Source organism: Hippopotamus amphibius, chromosome 5 (genome assembly GCF_030028045.1).
Source record: "Hippopotamus amphibius kiboko isolate mHipAmp2 chromosome 5, mHipAmp2.hap2, whole genome shotgun sequence".
Taxonomy (NCBI): domain Eukaryota; kingdom Metazoa; phylum Chordata; class Mammalia; order Artiodactyla; family Hippopotamidae; genus Hippopotamus; species Hippopotamus amphibius.
In genome coordinates, this window is record NC_080190.1 from 10,974,833 (window position 1) to 10,990,116 (window position 15,284).

General features: G+C 43.2%; 1 protein-coding gene across 2 annotated transcripts in view; it reads right to left on the minus strand.

The window, feature by feature from the left end:
- The window catches only part of TACC2 (transforming acidic coiled-coil containing protein 2), a 210,479-nt gene extending 195,867 nt beyond the window's left edge, over positions 1-14,612 (minus strand). For both annotated transcript variants that reach the window (XM_057735111.1, XM_057735110.1), the window contains exon 1: positions 14,531-14,612. The gene's annotated coding sequence lies outside the window, so the exon portion shown is untranslated. The remainder of the gene's footprint in view (positions 1-14,530) is intronic.
- Positions 14,613-15,284: the final 672 nt, after the last annotated feature.

Below are 15,284 nucleotides of genomic sequence, written 5' to 3' on the forward strand. Positions count from 1 at the left end.
TTTTGGTGTGAGATAGAGAATGATAAGCTAAAGGGCCAGTGAAACGTCCCCTGAAATGGGGTAACTGAGGACATTGGAATAACAAGAATACCTGACATCATTTTAAAGTTGCTTTCTCTTACTGTACTGCAAAGCCCTCCTCTCTCCCCCAGATGCTACATTCGCAAATGCTTCGCGAGTACTGTGTTTTGCTTGGTTTGGTTTTTGGCTGGGACTGGGGGTTTGGAACTTGAAGAGAGGGCTGCACTTTACTCATATTTGGGTCAATACAATACAGAGCAGAGATAGTGTAAAGTAGGAGCCTGAAGTAGAGGAGACCAGAGTGTATAATAAACCTTTGGGAATTCACAGAGATATAGGGGTGGACTTCGGAGATCCCCTAGGCATGGACTTGAGCTTGAGTCTCAAAGGGCAGGGAAAAGCCAGTTGATATCTGGGTAAGCATATATTTATAAACTTAAATAAAACCCACAAAAATAAAATTGAGGATCATACATACTGTTAGTATTCTTTTTGAAACTGCTTCCCTTTTTTCCATTTAACAGTAACATGTCAGAAACTTTTCCCGATGGCTACAACATCATATTTCATAGCTGCAGTGGATACTAAGTTGTTTCCAAGTTTTAGCTGTTTAAAAATACATATCTCATTTTTTATAACTTGTCTCTACCTGGGATGGTGGAGGAGGTTGTAAAGAAAGGTGGGTGGGGGTCAGCATAGACATGCCCTAAGTTAGAGCAAGCAGGAAGGTACTGAAACCAGAGAATTATGAATGGGGGATGGACTTAGGGACACAATCAGGTTGGTAGGATCAGAAATGGGGGTAGGTGCTAACTCACATATACGGAATCTAAAAATGGTACTGATGAACTCAGTGACAAGAACAAGGAAGCAGATACAGAGAATGGACTGGAGAACTCGAGGTATGGGAGGGGGCGGGGGGTGAAGGGGAAACTGAGACGAAGCGAGAGAGTAGCACAGACATATATATACTACCAACTGTAAAATAGTCAGTGGGAAGTTGTATAACAAAGGGAGTCCAACTCGAGGATGGAAGATGCCTTAGAGGACTGGGGCAGGGAGGGTGGGGGGGACTCGAGGGGGGGGCGTCAAGGAAGGGAGGGAATACGGGGATATGTGTATAAAAACAGTTGATTGAACCTGGTGTACACCCCAAAAAAATAAAAATAAATAAATAAATAAATAAAAAAAAAAGAAATGGGGGTAGGGACTGTGCCAGTAAAAGCAGTACCAGGGTGGATAGCGGAGGATCCCTGCTTCAAGATCGTTCTGCAGCCCTGTGCTGCTTTTTAATGGGGAGATCTGGGGTCTCCATTGGCAATCACATCCTATGATATTTGAGACAGGTCTTGAAAGGTCTGGTTCATGAGCTAGAATCTGTTTCTTTGGGGACAGAGGCCAGGTACCTGTGGTGGTGATGCCTTCCAGGTTTTGAACCTCTCTATACTAGAACCTGGGGATAATCATGGAATCTCTGCTTGAATACCTCCAGTGATGGGGAACTCACTTCGTACTGAGATATCTTGTCTGGAGAGAGTTACATTGGATCACTGGAAAGGTATTTCTATTGCTCCATAGTCTAGATTCCACCCAGATTCCATGAGAACTGAGCTAAGGGCTCTGGACAATGGTGACTACAAGTGGGCATGGGCTGGGCAATGGCCAGTGGTGAGGCCTGAGGACCAACAGGGATGATCTAGCTGACTTCATGGACCATCATCTTAGACTGGGCTGCAGGCCTTCACTCAAGTGCCGCCCTAAGTTTGCCTTGTTCTGGGACTACACTGAATCAGCATCTCTCTCACCTTCGTGACTGATGGGGTGGTGGCCGTCACTAGCCAGCCCACAGCTGACCACAGACACATGAGGGACCACAGCTGAGACCAGCCAAAATTGCCAATCCACAGAATCAGAAGCTAAATAAGCCGTTATTGTCATAAACCACCAAGTTTTGGAGTGGTTTATCACATGGCAGAAGCTAAATGATAACATTTCCCCTGGAGCGTCCTTTGAATTTTCCTTCATACCAGGCTGCACCCAATACTGGCTGGCCACCTTGAAGATCTTGAAGACATCACAAATAATGCCATGTGAGGGAGGATTGATGGACAGATCAAATCCCTCTCCAGCAGTGAAATAACAACTTACAAGAATGGCCCTTGACTGGTGGCCGCTAGTGTCATCTTGGCCTCTGCCAGACTAAGTGTCACGGCCCTAAAGCTCTCTGAGGATGATGCTCTGAGCATCCCATGTTACAAACCGTTCATAGACCCTTAGCCCAAAATGTAAACATGAAGCCGCATGTTGATTTGCATTAAGGGGGGGTCTCTTTTTTTTCTGCTAAAACAGATATTTGCTGATACATTTAAATATAAGGTTCCCCTTACTCACAATTTCCATATAGTCCTTCTCTGCAGACTGAATATTAGCAAAACCTATTTCTTATATGAAAACAAGCTGTCGAAACCCACAAAAATTCAGACATCAGTTTGAATCCAAAAGCTGAACTGTGCTGTCATTTTTGGAAATCATATATGGCATCAACCTAATTGGGAACCGTGGGAAGGGCTGGGTGGAAGGAGGCTGGAAGGAGGGGTGGGAAGGCTGTATCAACACAAACAACATGACAGAGATCTTGAGTGTAGGTGGGATATCGGTGCCAATCACATCAGAGCCAAAGATATTAATACTGATGAGTCATGTGTTAGAGCTGAACTCAGAAACTGAAGATATTTGCCTTCTATATGACACAGTAAGACTTTGCAAATGTAATTATTAGGCTTTAGAGAGAGTTTTGGCTAACATCAGGCAATTTTATCACGTAAAGTAGAAAATAGCTTTCTAAAACCTCTGTTCCTCAGATAAGTTTACTGTAAATTTATCTTAAAAAAATTAAGGATAAAAATGGTTATTATGTAATTTAAAAGTCCTTATAAATAAGACTTTGTTAAGTACCATTCTTTACAGCAAGAACAAAAAGAACATCTTAATCATATTTTCCTGTTTTTAAGTTAGCTTTGGGGGTAGCTGAAAACAATAGAGGCATCCTAGCCACCTGCCTCCCAATATTTCCTCCCCAAACGATATGAAAGAATGAGAAGGAGAAAGAAAATGTACGCAAAACCCAGGCCCTTGGTAGGAAGTGGGACAGAGAAGTTTAAGCACTTTTCGAAATAACTATGAGTAAAAAGAGAAAAGTCAGGGGACTTCCCTGGTGGTCCAGTGGTTAAGAATCCACCTTCCAATGCAGGGGACGTGGGTTCGATCCCTGGTCAGGGAACTAAGAGCCCACATGCCGTGGGGCAACTAAGCTCCCATGCCACAACTCCTGAGCCCGCATGCTCTGGAGCCCGGGCGCCACAACTAGAGAGAAGCCCCAGTGCTGCAGTGAAGATCCCCCGTGCTGCAACTAAGACCCGACAGAGCCAAATTAAAAAAAGAGAGAGAGAGAGATAGAGAAAAGGATTCCTGGAGCCCAATTCCTCACGCTCCCACCCTCACCCCACCACAGAGCTTTGTGGAAAGCACAGACAGACCTATTACCCGAGTGATGAAATAAAACGTCACCTTTTAAGGAAGATAAGAACAATTGAAACATAAAACTTTCTCTGCCCGTTGGGGCCTCCTCCCTCCTGGCTGGTGTGCCTCGTGCACCTGCATTATGCCTTAACCAGACCTCCACCCCCTCACGGCAGAAATACCTGCTCAACCATACACATCCATTTTTCTCCTTCTGGCGCCAACCATGTAACTCCTTAGACGAGAACATTCCTTTGTCAATCCTGTAGAGGGTTACGATGACCTACCACTCACCCTGTACGTGCAGACATCTTTGGTGAACTTCACACACAATGTTGATACAGCATTTCCCGTAAAGATAGTGATTGGTGCAGAACGGACTGGTCAGATGACCTGGGGAGATACTGGGCCGCACATAATGGAAGTATGGAAGTTCTTAGCTTAAACACTTACTTAGGACCTTATGAATGTTACTAGCCGTATTACTTGTATTCCGCCTGTTTTACGAGATTATCATTTCTTGCGTTACCAAACGTGCGGCTGGGGCCTCAGATGAAATGCATGACGATTAGGCTGACTTGAAACAACTGATCAAATAGTTCTATAAGATCAGAGACTGTGACAGTGTAACTCCAGATGTGGGAAGAGGAACAAGAGGGAATCATTTCCTAAGACGGGCGACCCAGAGGTTTTTGGCTACTGTCAACAGGACCTAGTCCACTCATAGTCCACTGAGCAGCTTATCAACAAAATCCTTGCCTGACCTACGCACGAGCATTCCTCCCAAACCTTGGGAGGCATTAAGGTGCTTCCAAAGGGAAGAGATTGTAAAATAAAGGACGTTGCCCACCACCCAGTTCTACAAGAATCAAGTCATCAGCCACCGCAGTCAATGACCTACGTACAACACACCCAGAAAGGAATTCAAGGCAAGGATCAGGAGGATGCACTCTGTGCTCTGGGAAAACTGACAGAATAGGCCTTCAGGTACTTAGATATTTTGGGGAGAAATTTTTTATGAACCTGGATTCTTGCATCTTCCCATACTTAGAAAAGCACTAAAACCACTCACTGGATGTCTGCTCCTGTGGCCGGCAGCAAACTTTTACTGAAATGTGTCCTCGATTACACACACTCTCTTCTCCAAAGTCACATGTATATTCGCCTCCTCCTTTACCTCTTCAGAGCAGTTCTCAGAGCTCTCTGAGAGGCTGTCTCCCAGGTTATAATCCTCAGGGGACTGGAATAAAATTTTCCATTTCTTTCTCAGATTGACTATTAATTAACTTTTTGTTGTTGCTCTAGAAAAACAGTGGAGAAGACAGAAGGAAGATGAATTTGACCTCAAATTATTGTCAGAATGATTAAGTCCACCCTAAGTCAGAAAATACCAAAAAAAAAAAGTGTCTGAGCAGGACAGAGCCTGGACTACAGGGGCAGGGCATCAAAGCACAGGGCATTTAAAGAGACAGGCATGATGTAAAGGGGTAGCCTTCAAAATGCACTGCTCCGGGGGAGGGAAAAAAAAAGAGCAAAAACCACAGGAGACGCACTCTATGGCAGAGAGAAGCAAAAAGAAAATTCAGAGTCCAACAAGAAAAAAAGAGAACCACAAAAACAGAGGACTCACAAAAACTCCCCCACCCTATCCCACTAAATATGAATGCTCTACAGACAGAACAGGCCACTATTAACCCAGGAATCCTACAGAGCATCCCAGTGCTATGAAAATGGGCAAGAGGAAGGTCAAGAAATCTATACGGAGCCATGGCAAAAAAAAAAAAAAAAATCCAGGAGACGTTTTATACATATCACCTGGGGAAAATCTTTCCCACACTATCAAAACAGCTAAGAAGTAGAACAAAATTATGTCAATACAGAAAACAGAATTAAATATTCTTAAATATGCTTTCAAGCATATGTAAAACACCTCGAATCAGAAATTCAACAATGCAATGAACAAAAATCAGGGAGAGGGACTTCTCTGGTGGTGCAGTGGTTAAGAATCCGCCTGCCACAACTACTGAGCCTGTGCTCCAGAGCCCGCAAGCCACAACAAATAGGTCCATGTGCCACAACTACTGAAGCCCTTGCACCCAGAGCCCATGCTCCGCAACAAGAGAAGGCACCGCACTGAGAAGGCTGTGCACCACAACCAAGAATATCTCCCACTTGCCGCAACTAGAGAAAGCCTGCCCACAGCAACGAAGATCCAACACAGCCAAATAAATAAATAAATAAATCTAAAAAAAAAAGATGTGTTATCAATATTAAAAAAAATCAGGGAGAAATGAAAAGACTGTTGATTGGACTCAGGAAAGAAAGAAAAAACAGCTAAATTACCGCTGAAATGAATAAATCCCAAGGCACCCAAGAAAGAATAGATTCAAATAAAAATTTAATAAAGGACATTGAAGAAAATCAGGAAAACAATGAAGAGAATGAGAAATGACATAAGAAAGAAGCAAATAGGGTCAGAGAGAAAATATGGAAATGGGAGACAAAGAGGGACTAATATCCCTATTATTGGAGTCTTGAAATAAAAACAAAACAATGGAGCAGAGCTAATATTTAAAACTTGGATCCAAGAAAAACTTTCAAGAAATAGGAAAATACCCAAATGTACACATTGAAAGGACTCACTAAATACTTGGGAAAATTTAACCCAGAACAATCAATTCCAAGACACAGCCTAGTAAAACTATTAGATTTCAAAGATAAAAGATAAAATTCTCATGACTTCCAGAGAGAAATATCAAATGACTTACAAAGCCAAAAGAATTGGGTTCGTATCGTATTTTTAAAAATCAATACACGAAGCAAAATAACAATGGAGTAGCATTTAAAAAAATCCAATGAACTAAAATATATCGAGGCTAGAGAGAAATAATTTTCACCATATAATAACTTACTGAGTTCTGCTTCCATCAGATTCCATCCCAGGGAATCTACTAGATGATGTGCATTTCATCTAACCCAGTGATGACTGGGAAAACTTTAGCAAAAGAACTGATGATAAGTATATAAAAATATGTAATAGGGAATTCCCTGTGGTCCAGTGGTTAGGAAGCTGCGCTTCCACCGCTGGGGGTATGGGTTTGATCTTTGAATAAAGATCCCACATGCCAAGCAGCACAGCCAAAATTTTAAATAAATAAATAAATACATATCTAAGACTAAAACAAGGTGGAAGGGCAAGGATGGAAGACTAATGTACAAACATTATTTGATTTAACAAAGTAGAAATAATGCATTTTAAAAAATGGAAGAAGACAGAGAGGGCAAGAGGAAACTAGAACAAGCTCATTACTATAGGTAGGAGGTATGTGTTAAAGCCTGTTGGGCAGGGGGGCATCCCTGCTATACCAGATAGTGAACGTTTAAATAAGAAAACAGGGATGTATTTAAAGCAGGGGTCAGAGGAAAATGCATTGCACTAAACATATTTATTAGTGAAAATAGAATGAGGGAAATAATGAATTAAATTTCCAAGTCAAAAAACCAGGAAAGGAAAAGCAAAATAAACTAAGGAAAGTACAAAGAAGAAAATAATACAGACAAAAGTAGAAATTAGTGAGGTAAAGAATAGAAAAATGAACAGTCTAATGAACAAATGAAAATCATAGTTTTTCAAAAAAAATTAATGAAATAGAAAATTTACTAGCTAACTTGATCAAGAAGAAAAAGGGAGAAAACACAAATACACAAAACAAAAAGTGACAAGAGGGAAATAACCATTGTAACAGAAAAAGTTTTTAAAATTATGAGACTGCTTTGCATTAAATGCATAAAATGGATAATAATTTCCTAGGGAAATTTAGATTACCAGATTGACCTCATTAGAGTTAGAAAACTTAAACGTACCAGTTTCCATACAAAACAACAAATTTATAAAAAATTATACCACAAAAAAGCACCAGGCTTTGTTGATTTCATGGAGGAATTCTACCAAAACTCCAAAGATCAGATACTCCCTATGCTCTAAAGATTACTCCAGGGCATTGTAAAGGCAGAAGAACCCCTTAATTTTTTTTATGAATAATAAACTGATTCCTAAATCTGATTAAAAAAATGAATCTGTAGGAATGATGCACATTACTCATGAATATTGATGCAAAAATTTAAAAAATAATACCAGCAAACAAACTCTAGCACCACATTCAAAAAACAACAAACTATGGACAAGTGGAATTCCCAGTAACTGATCAAAAAGAACGACTGCAATGGATTGATGGACATCAAATATGTTAATTTCCATGAATTCATAATGATACTCTTCCTTCCTGCAACAAAGCGCATTGGTTACCTTTCAAGAATTCTAGGTAATCAAGAAATGTAAATAATCAAGCATAGAACCTGACTTTCCAGAACAAACTGTATTTCAGGATATCCAAATAGTTGATGATAGAAACTTCTTTATAGAGAAGTCACAATTAATAAATGAAGAAGGAGTAACAGAATTACAAGATCATCATTTTGCAAACCTTAATGAAATAATAAATGTAAGGCGGTATTCTTCAATGCAAACAGCATTAAGTGAAAAGCTGATGGGAAACTTTATAAAGGATAAGACTATCTGAACTCACTGATCAATCTTATAGCAAAAAAAGAGACCATTAGACATTAAATGCCACCTGGTGTGATGCCATAGGATATACAGAGCATCACCTATGCAGTATTCTTGCCAAAATAAAAAAGCATCTGATCAAGCCTCTGCATCTAAGGAGCTAAGTATCACTTTACAGGAAACATAGGGAACAGAGAAATATCACCATAGGCGTGCAATCAGCAAAACCCAAAGAGTGGGAAATTCTATAGGAAAATGACCCAATTTCCTCAACAGATAACTGCAAGGGAAAGGGAGATAGTACGAGAAAGAGAGAGGAATCTCTACGTTTAGAGATTAAAAGACACTTAGGAGCATATTTAACTGTTTTCTTCTGTGGGGGCACTCCCCAATCTATTTGATAAATGGGGGCCAAAACTCAAGCAGAAATCTGCACTGTTGCTAAGTTGAAGAAACAGAGTTTGAGCCTACCAGAGAGGCTGGAACTGAGGGGGGAGTTTCGTAAAGGAAAGAGCCACAGAGGGGGAGCCCAAAAATTTGCACGCAGATTCCCCTCAAGTCTCTGGTTGAATCCTAAAATGCACATCCTCAGAGTGAGCTCCAAGGAGCTCAAGAAAAAGCAATGGCTGGAAGCTGAAAGCTCTGAGAAGTGGTTTCAGCAGCTGCCCAGAGCTGAGAAGGTAGTTCGGAGTTCAAGTCTCACGGAATGAGAGGAGCTTGGTAAATACCTCAAGTTTATCGTTGAAACCCTGGACAAACCACACCTTAAGAATAAGGATTATATTTCAGGACTAAGGATTACGCCCTAGGAACAAGGGCTAAATCAGAATAGACCTACCTTAACAAGGTCTAAAACTAAGCCTACACGTGATCAAGACAATCTCCCAGTAATTTAACTGCCTGTAGAAGAAAATTCAATACTATTTAGAGGAAGATAATAGAATCCAGTACCTACTGATATCACTACAATAACTAATACACAATAGCAGACAACTAGATATGTGAGGAAGCAGGAAAACAGGAACTATAATCAAGAGGGAGAATGATTAATATAAGCAGATGCACAGATGTCCTAGAAGTTGGAAGCAGCAGACAAGGACTTAAAAATAACTCTTACAGGCAAGACAAAAAAAGAAAAGATAGATATAATGGAGGAAGACTGGAAATTTCTAGAGGACATATGTAGTGGAGGATATAGGAGGACTATGGAAACCTGGGGCAGGGGTGCGTGGAATAGAAAAGTGCCTTAAGAGATATATGAACCCAAAGAAATTTATGGTTTTGGTTTGGATTGAAATAAACCACCTTGAACAATGAGACAATCAATTATAATTGACTACTGAGAGGATTTTTAATATTAAGGAATTATTGTTTACTTTTTAGGTATGATAATAATGTTATCATTATACACATATTAAAAACAGTCCTCATCTTTTAGAGAGACATACTTAAATATACTGATTAAAGGATGGAATGATTTGCTTGAAAACAATATCACAGTTGGGGGAGGGGCAGACATTAATGGAAAGTAGAGTAAAAAATGAAATCAGATTGTCCAGATGTAGGTAATTATTGAAACTAGTGATGGGTATATGAGGATTCTTACAATATTCTCCCTACCTCTGTGCATGCTTGAAAAGTTCATAATAAAAGGTGAAGGAAGGGAAGGAGAGAGAGCGGGAGGGAGGAAAAGAATTCCTCCTTCATGTGTGACTGGGGTCCCTCCAGTTCCCTAGCCAAACCTGGCTGAGCCAATCTCTGCCCTGTCCATGGTGAGCTTTGGAATCAGGTCATCCCTTTCTAATCATGCCTCAAGGTGACCTGCCAGTAATTTAGGCTACTTTTGATTTGCATTTTCCAAACCAAATTTCCTTGTTGAAATTCAGGTGTGGGACACAGTGTCTCTAATGGACCTCTGAGTCCAAGTGTTTTTTCCCAAGTCCTAGTTCAGTTCTTCTCTCCCATCCATGTTGGGTTGGTTCCTAGTACTGTGTATCTGATCACTACCTGGCCTTAAGAACCTGGGCTTGAGGACTGACCTTGCCATGTATAAACACATCTCCCAAAGGATCACTTCCTGAATCTCCTACTACTAGGATCTGCCCCTGACAAGAAGCTCTGGTCCTAATAATTGCCCGTGGGCATTGTTCCTTTTTACCTAGTTGTTTCCCCAAGGTTGGCATCCATAGTTGGGTCATTTCCTTGAAACCTGTTGACCAACATAAGTCCACCTGAATCTCTTTGTTTATGCTAAATGAGGAGGAAGCATTTGCAAAAGGATCGCAACCTTTTGATAGCCCTGGGGCAGTAAAGCAGACTGGTGTTGGGGGAGAGGGAAGGCCACTCAACAAACGTCAAATAGAGACACTCCCACCAGGTGATGCAAACAATACCCCTGCCAAATGTTCTTCACAGAACTGGAACACATAAGAGGGTGATCTTGTGACTGACGGGACTCAAGAGTTGTTGTCTCATCTGTTTGCTATGAAATACGAGATGCAAAATAACGTTGTCAGATCCTAATTTGAACCTGAATGTGTTTCAGCAGAAGCATAGTCATGGGAATGTTTTTTTGAGTGACCAAAAGTGAATACAGAGCCATGTGGGTTTCTTTTTCCCTTTCCCTTTTTTTAGTTTCGTTTAGTTTAGTTTTGTGTTTTTGGCCACGCCACGCAGCTTGTAGCATCTTAGTTCCCTGACCGGGGATCAAACCCAGGCCCTCGGCAGTGAAAGCACGGAGTCCTAACCACTGGACCGCCAGGGAATTCCGAGAGCCGTGTTTTTTAGATTCAGAGTCACCTACAAAATTATGTCTCCCCAAAATGAGAAACGTGGCCCCACTTGGAAGTGATCACTCCAACTTCACCCCATCCAAACCCTTTACAGTCCTTTCACACAAAAGGAGTACAACCAGAATGAAATAATCTTTCATGGTCTAAGTCTTGAAACTCAGGATTGGATCAGCGCCAAAGGCAACTGCTCAGAGGAGGGCTGGTCTTTGGTAGAGCCTGGACGTTTCCTGGGAGCCCCAGAACACTGAGCCAGAGCCGCTTTTAGTCATTCCGGAACTTTATACAGATGTAAGCAGCTTGGCTACAGAAGGTTAGCTCTCTTTGCTAGAACAACATCAGCCTGCGTTGCTGGGTTTAATCTCTTTATAACTCTTTGGCACCACTTCTGGCACAGGGCTCAGCCCAGGCTGTTCCCTGACTTGAGTGTGGAGCAGAATTTCCCCTTTTTAGGTCACAGACTCAGAGCACCCACTCATCCCAGCGACTCTCTCCACTGGGTCGATTCGAAACATCTTCATCAACATTTATGAAACGTTGGCAAAGTGGCAGCTACCCTGAGTCTCCCCTGCTGTGCACGGGCATTTCCCAAGATTGAAACACACGCACAAACTTGCCTACCAGGCTGGGATTGTAAAAATACATTGATATCCAGCTCTTCTGAACACAGCCGAATTAAGAGCCCTAGGACAAGGGCTGTGGGTTGTTCAGGGACCCTCAAAGAGTGCAGACAAGCCCACAGAGAGTTGCCTTCCTGTGTTAGTTTCCTGGTCGGTGTCTGGCTTCTCCTTCATTATCTCATCACATGGAGTCTTTGTCCCCATGTCCTGCCTTTGGTGTTGGGATGGGACCTCCTGTAATGAGATGGACAAATCTCTCCTGGGCTTGGGATCTCCTCGGGAATCAGAGCATTGGAGAAGGGCAAGCATCACAGTGAGTTAGGTTTTCTGCTGGCCAGTGCTCCACCATCTGGTCAATTGCATTTGTCCTGGAGCCACCCCCGGCTGCCCCCTACCCCCGGCATGCCCCTGGCCCATTCAATCCACATCCTTCCCTGCAGTTAGCAGCTCTCATCACGGCCACCCGGCTTCCACTTCTCCACTCCCATGAAATCACACACTTGAGCAGGCACCTTCGGAGGGCCTGCCTTTGTCCTCTGCTGTGAAAACTACTCTTCCATCATTCTCTCCTCCCTGCCAACCCCTCACGCCCTCACTGGCTGAGCAGTCTTGGTGCACCACACCAACCCACCTCCTAGACACTGCTAATTGGACTAGGGCTCAATTCTGGCTTGAGCTGGGCCCATCAGATTTTCTCTCTTGCTATTTGATAGGGGCCTTCAAAGTCAATGAGGGAGGCCACAAGCCATGAGGCAATGAAGAATGGGGGCTTAGATCACTGCCAGAGACCCCCAGATCCTGTGCATGCTGACCTGAAGAAGGAAAAGGACGAGGAGCCCAGCAAAGACTGGTCCACTCTCAGATCAGAAGGAAGCAGGTGGTAGCTGAGAAGCAGGGGTGAAAAGAGTTGCTACAACCCAGAGCTACGTCTTCTCAACTAATCCCCGCTTCTCTTTTGGAATGAGTCTCTGTTTCTTGCAACCAAGCATTCCCTGATTGAAACCACACTCAAAAGTTGTCCATGACCTTTACCCTCTGGCCTCTTCACAGTCCTCATCCTCCGGCGTTTCCACAGCACCTGACACTGTCACCCCCACCCTCCTCCACAAACGCTCTCCACTTAGGACTTTTCTAAAAGGTGCTGCAAAAATCTCGTTCTCTTTTTCCTTCTCCTGTGCTTCCCTTCCCCTCTTTGCAAAGCCATTTCATGAGATTCAGGATTTGGTCACCCAGCCTGGTCTTCTCCTAGGAAGATTCCATGGGTTCCCACAGCCTCCTCCATTGAGCCCAGGCTGAAAGCTCCAAATCTAGATGCCAGCCCTGATTTCTCCCTCCTACTCCCACCACATTTTTAACTCTCTGATGGATAGCTCTACTTGGATGACGCACGGTCACCCATACTCTTAAAATGCACATTTGATATCTTTCTCTTTCAAGCCAGCCCCTCTCTCGACTTTCCCATTTCCACTGAGAGCATCGTGTTCTCTCAGCCACATCCCTTGGGACCCTTGCGGTAATTCTGCACCGCACGGTGATTGCTCGCTTCGTCTCTGCCCCTCCACAAGCCCAGGGGCTCCACGCGGGCCTGGATTATGTGACTGGAGTGTACAACTATTCCCTCCTTCCCTCCGCTGTTCCCAGGGGCTGGTACATGGGCATCACTTCAGTGTGTGCTGAATGAATTGAAGGAATAGATTTCCTCTGCTTGTCTCTCTAATATACACTCACCAAGCCCTCTGGGTTCTTCCTTCCTGATATCTCTTTCCTTGTCCCCTCCCTCCCCATTCCCTTGGCTTCCAGGCCAGACCCTCATCATTACCCATTAGAGCTCCTGCAGAAGCGAGCTGGTCTCCCTGATTGCAGTTAAATACCTGCCAAGTGGAATTCTGGGACGATGGTGGCAATATGTATAATATATTAAATACATGTAAACAGACAGAGCAATTGGATAGAAAAACTGAAAACCTATGGACACTCACAACAAAACTAAATAATAAGGTTTCCCCTGAACCTCAACCACCAACAAGACCCACCTGATTTCAGCGTCTGTGCAGGAGGAGGCAGAGGGAATCAACAGGGCACTGTCAGCCAGACCTAAGGGCAGGAAAACCCCAGGGAGCCAACAGGAATTCACTGGAAAGGACGGTGGGCCGTATGGGAGCAGCAGCTAAAACTGGGCAGAGCTTTGTCCCCACCATCCACACACACGCAGCTATTACATACTAGACTACACGTGGAGTCAGTGGGATAAAGAATTTCAGTCTGTGCATTTCTGTTGCACAGAACATGCTATGAAATAGGACACTCACTCACTCACTCAGTTACATTCACACTCCACTGTGTTTAACTGAGATGCTGGATTCTCTCAGGAGGCTTAGTTCACTGCCTTACTTCAGTGTGATCTGATGAGTCAGTTATAACTGACACCAAGTCAAACTCAGAAACACTCAGTTTTTGTCGAGATCACTTGGCAGCGCAAGTTGGCAGCCATGACGTCAGAAACAGGTCTGAAAAGGTACTTGTGTGTCTAGAGAAACACTGTGTAAACATGTCAAAATCAACAGCATCGCCAATTTTAAAATAACTTTTTGCCATTAAGTCTCGGTGTCTTAGGCCCTTAGGGTTTTCTTAAATCATCGTCCCACAGACACATAAATACTTGAAAATCCAGTTTGCCATGGGCAGAATCATCACAGAAGCCAGTAACCACCTAGGAGAAATGTCAGTAACCACCTAGCCCAAACCTTAGTTTACAAGGGAAGAGACGAAGGTCTAGGTTAGTGGGGACGTATCCCACCAAAAGCAACCAGTAACTTACTGGAAAGAAAAAAGACAGTTCCTGTGGCTCAGGAGACAATGAGAAGGGGGTATAAGAAGCACAGATGGGCCTTCGGTTTCCCTTTATAAGGAAAAAAAGGAAAGCAAGGCATTTACCCCTCTAATCTCAGTAGCCAAACCAGTTGAAAGCACACGTTGCTTAAAGGAATAAAGCCATCAATCTGAGGTTTACTTACCCAGTATCCTCTTAGCATGAGGGGCAGAGAGGGGGAAAGGCCCTCTGTTCCTGATGGTTCGACTCTTCAGCACTGCCCTCCACCCGCAGTCTGTCTTCCCAGGATCACATGGAAGTGTTCTATAAATGTGCATTGGCTTAAGGTTGGGAATGCTGGCCTGGGAGGCAGCAGTGTGTAAGCAATCTGACCCAGGCCAGGCGGCAGCTTTCCAGAAGCCTCTGCAGCCCAGGGGGAGGACAACGAGGGGCAGAGAGCTTGCAGGTACCGGGAGCCCGCAGTGCTGTGTTTTTCTAAGTTTATCTGGGATCTGAAGCCAGTCTCTACTGCCTCCGGCTGCAATTTAATTTACTTGGGGCAGTTCTATGTTTTGGCTACTTTTCAAAACAAAGCAGCCTCAAAAAGAAAAAAAAAAGCTATGAAATTAAAAGTGCTTTTGATACATGGGGACAGGTCATTCAATTTCTACCAACCCCATAAAATCAAGTCTTTTTTGAAAATGTCAGTATGCTCCCTTGGGAAAGGGGAAATGAGCAAAGACTGTTAAGCTAATTCTAAATGAATTAAATGTGCAACAATACAGTGGAAAACTAAGCAACTCTTAGAAAGAATGGGGAGGAGTTCCCGGGTGGTGCAGTGATTAAGAATCTACCTGCCAATGCAGGGGACACGGGTTCGATCCCTGCCCCAGGAAGATACCACATGTCACGAAGCAACTAAGCCTGTGCGCCACAGCCACTGAGCCCATGTGCTGCAG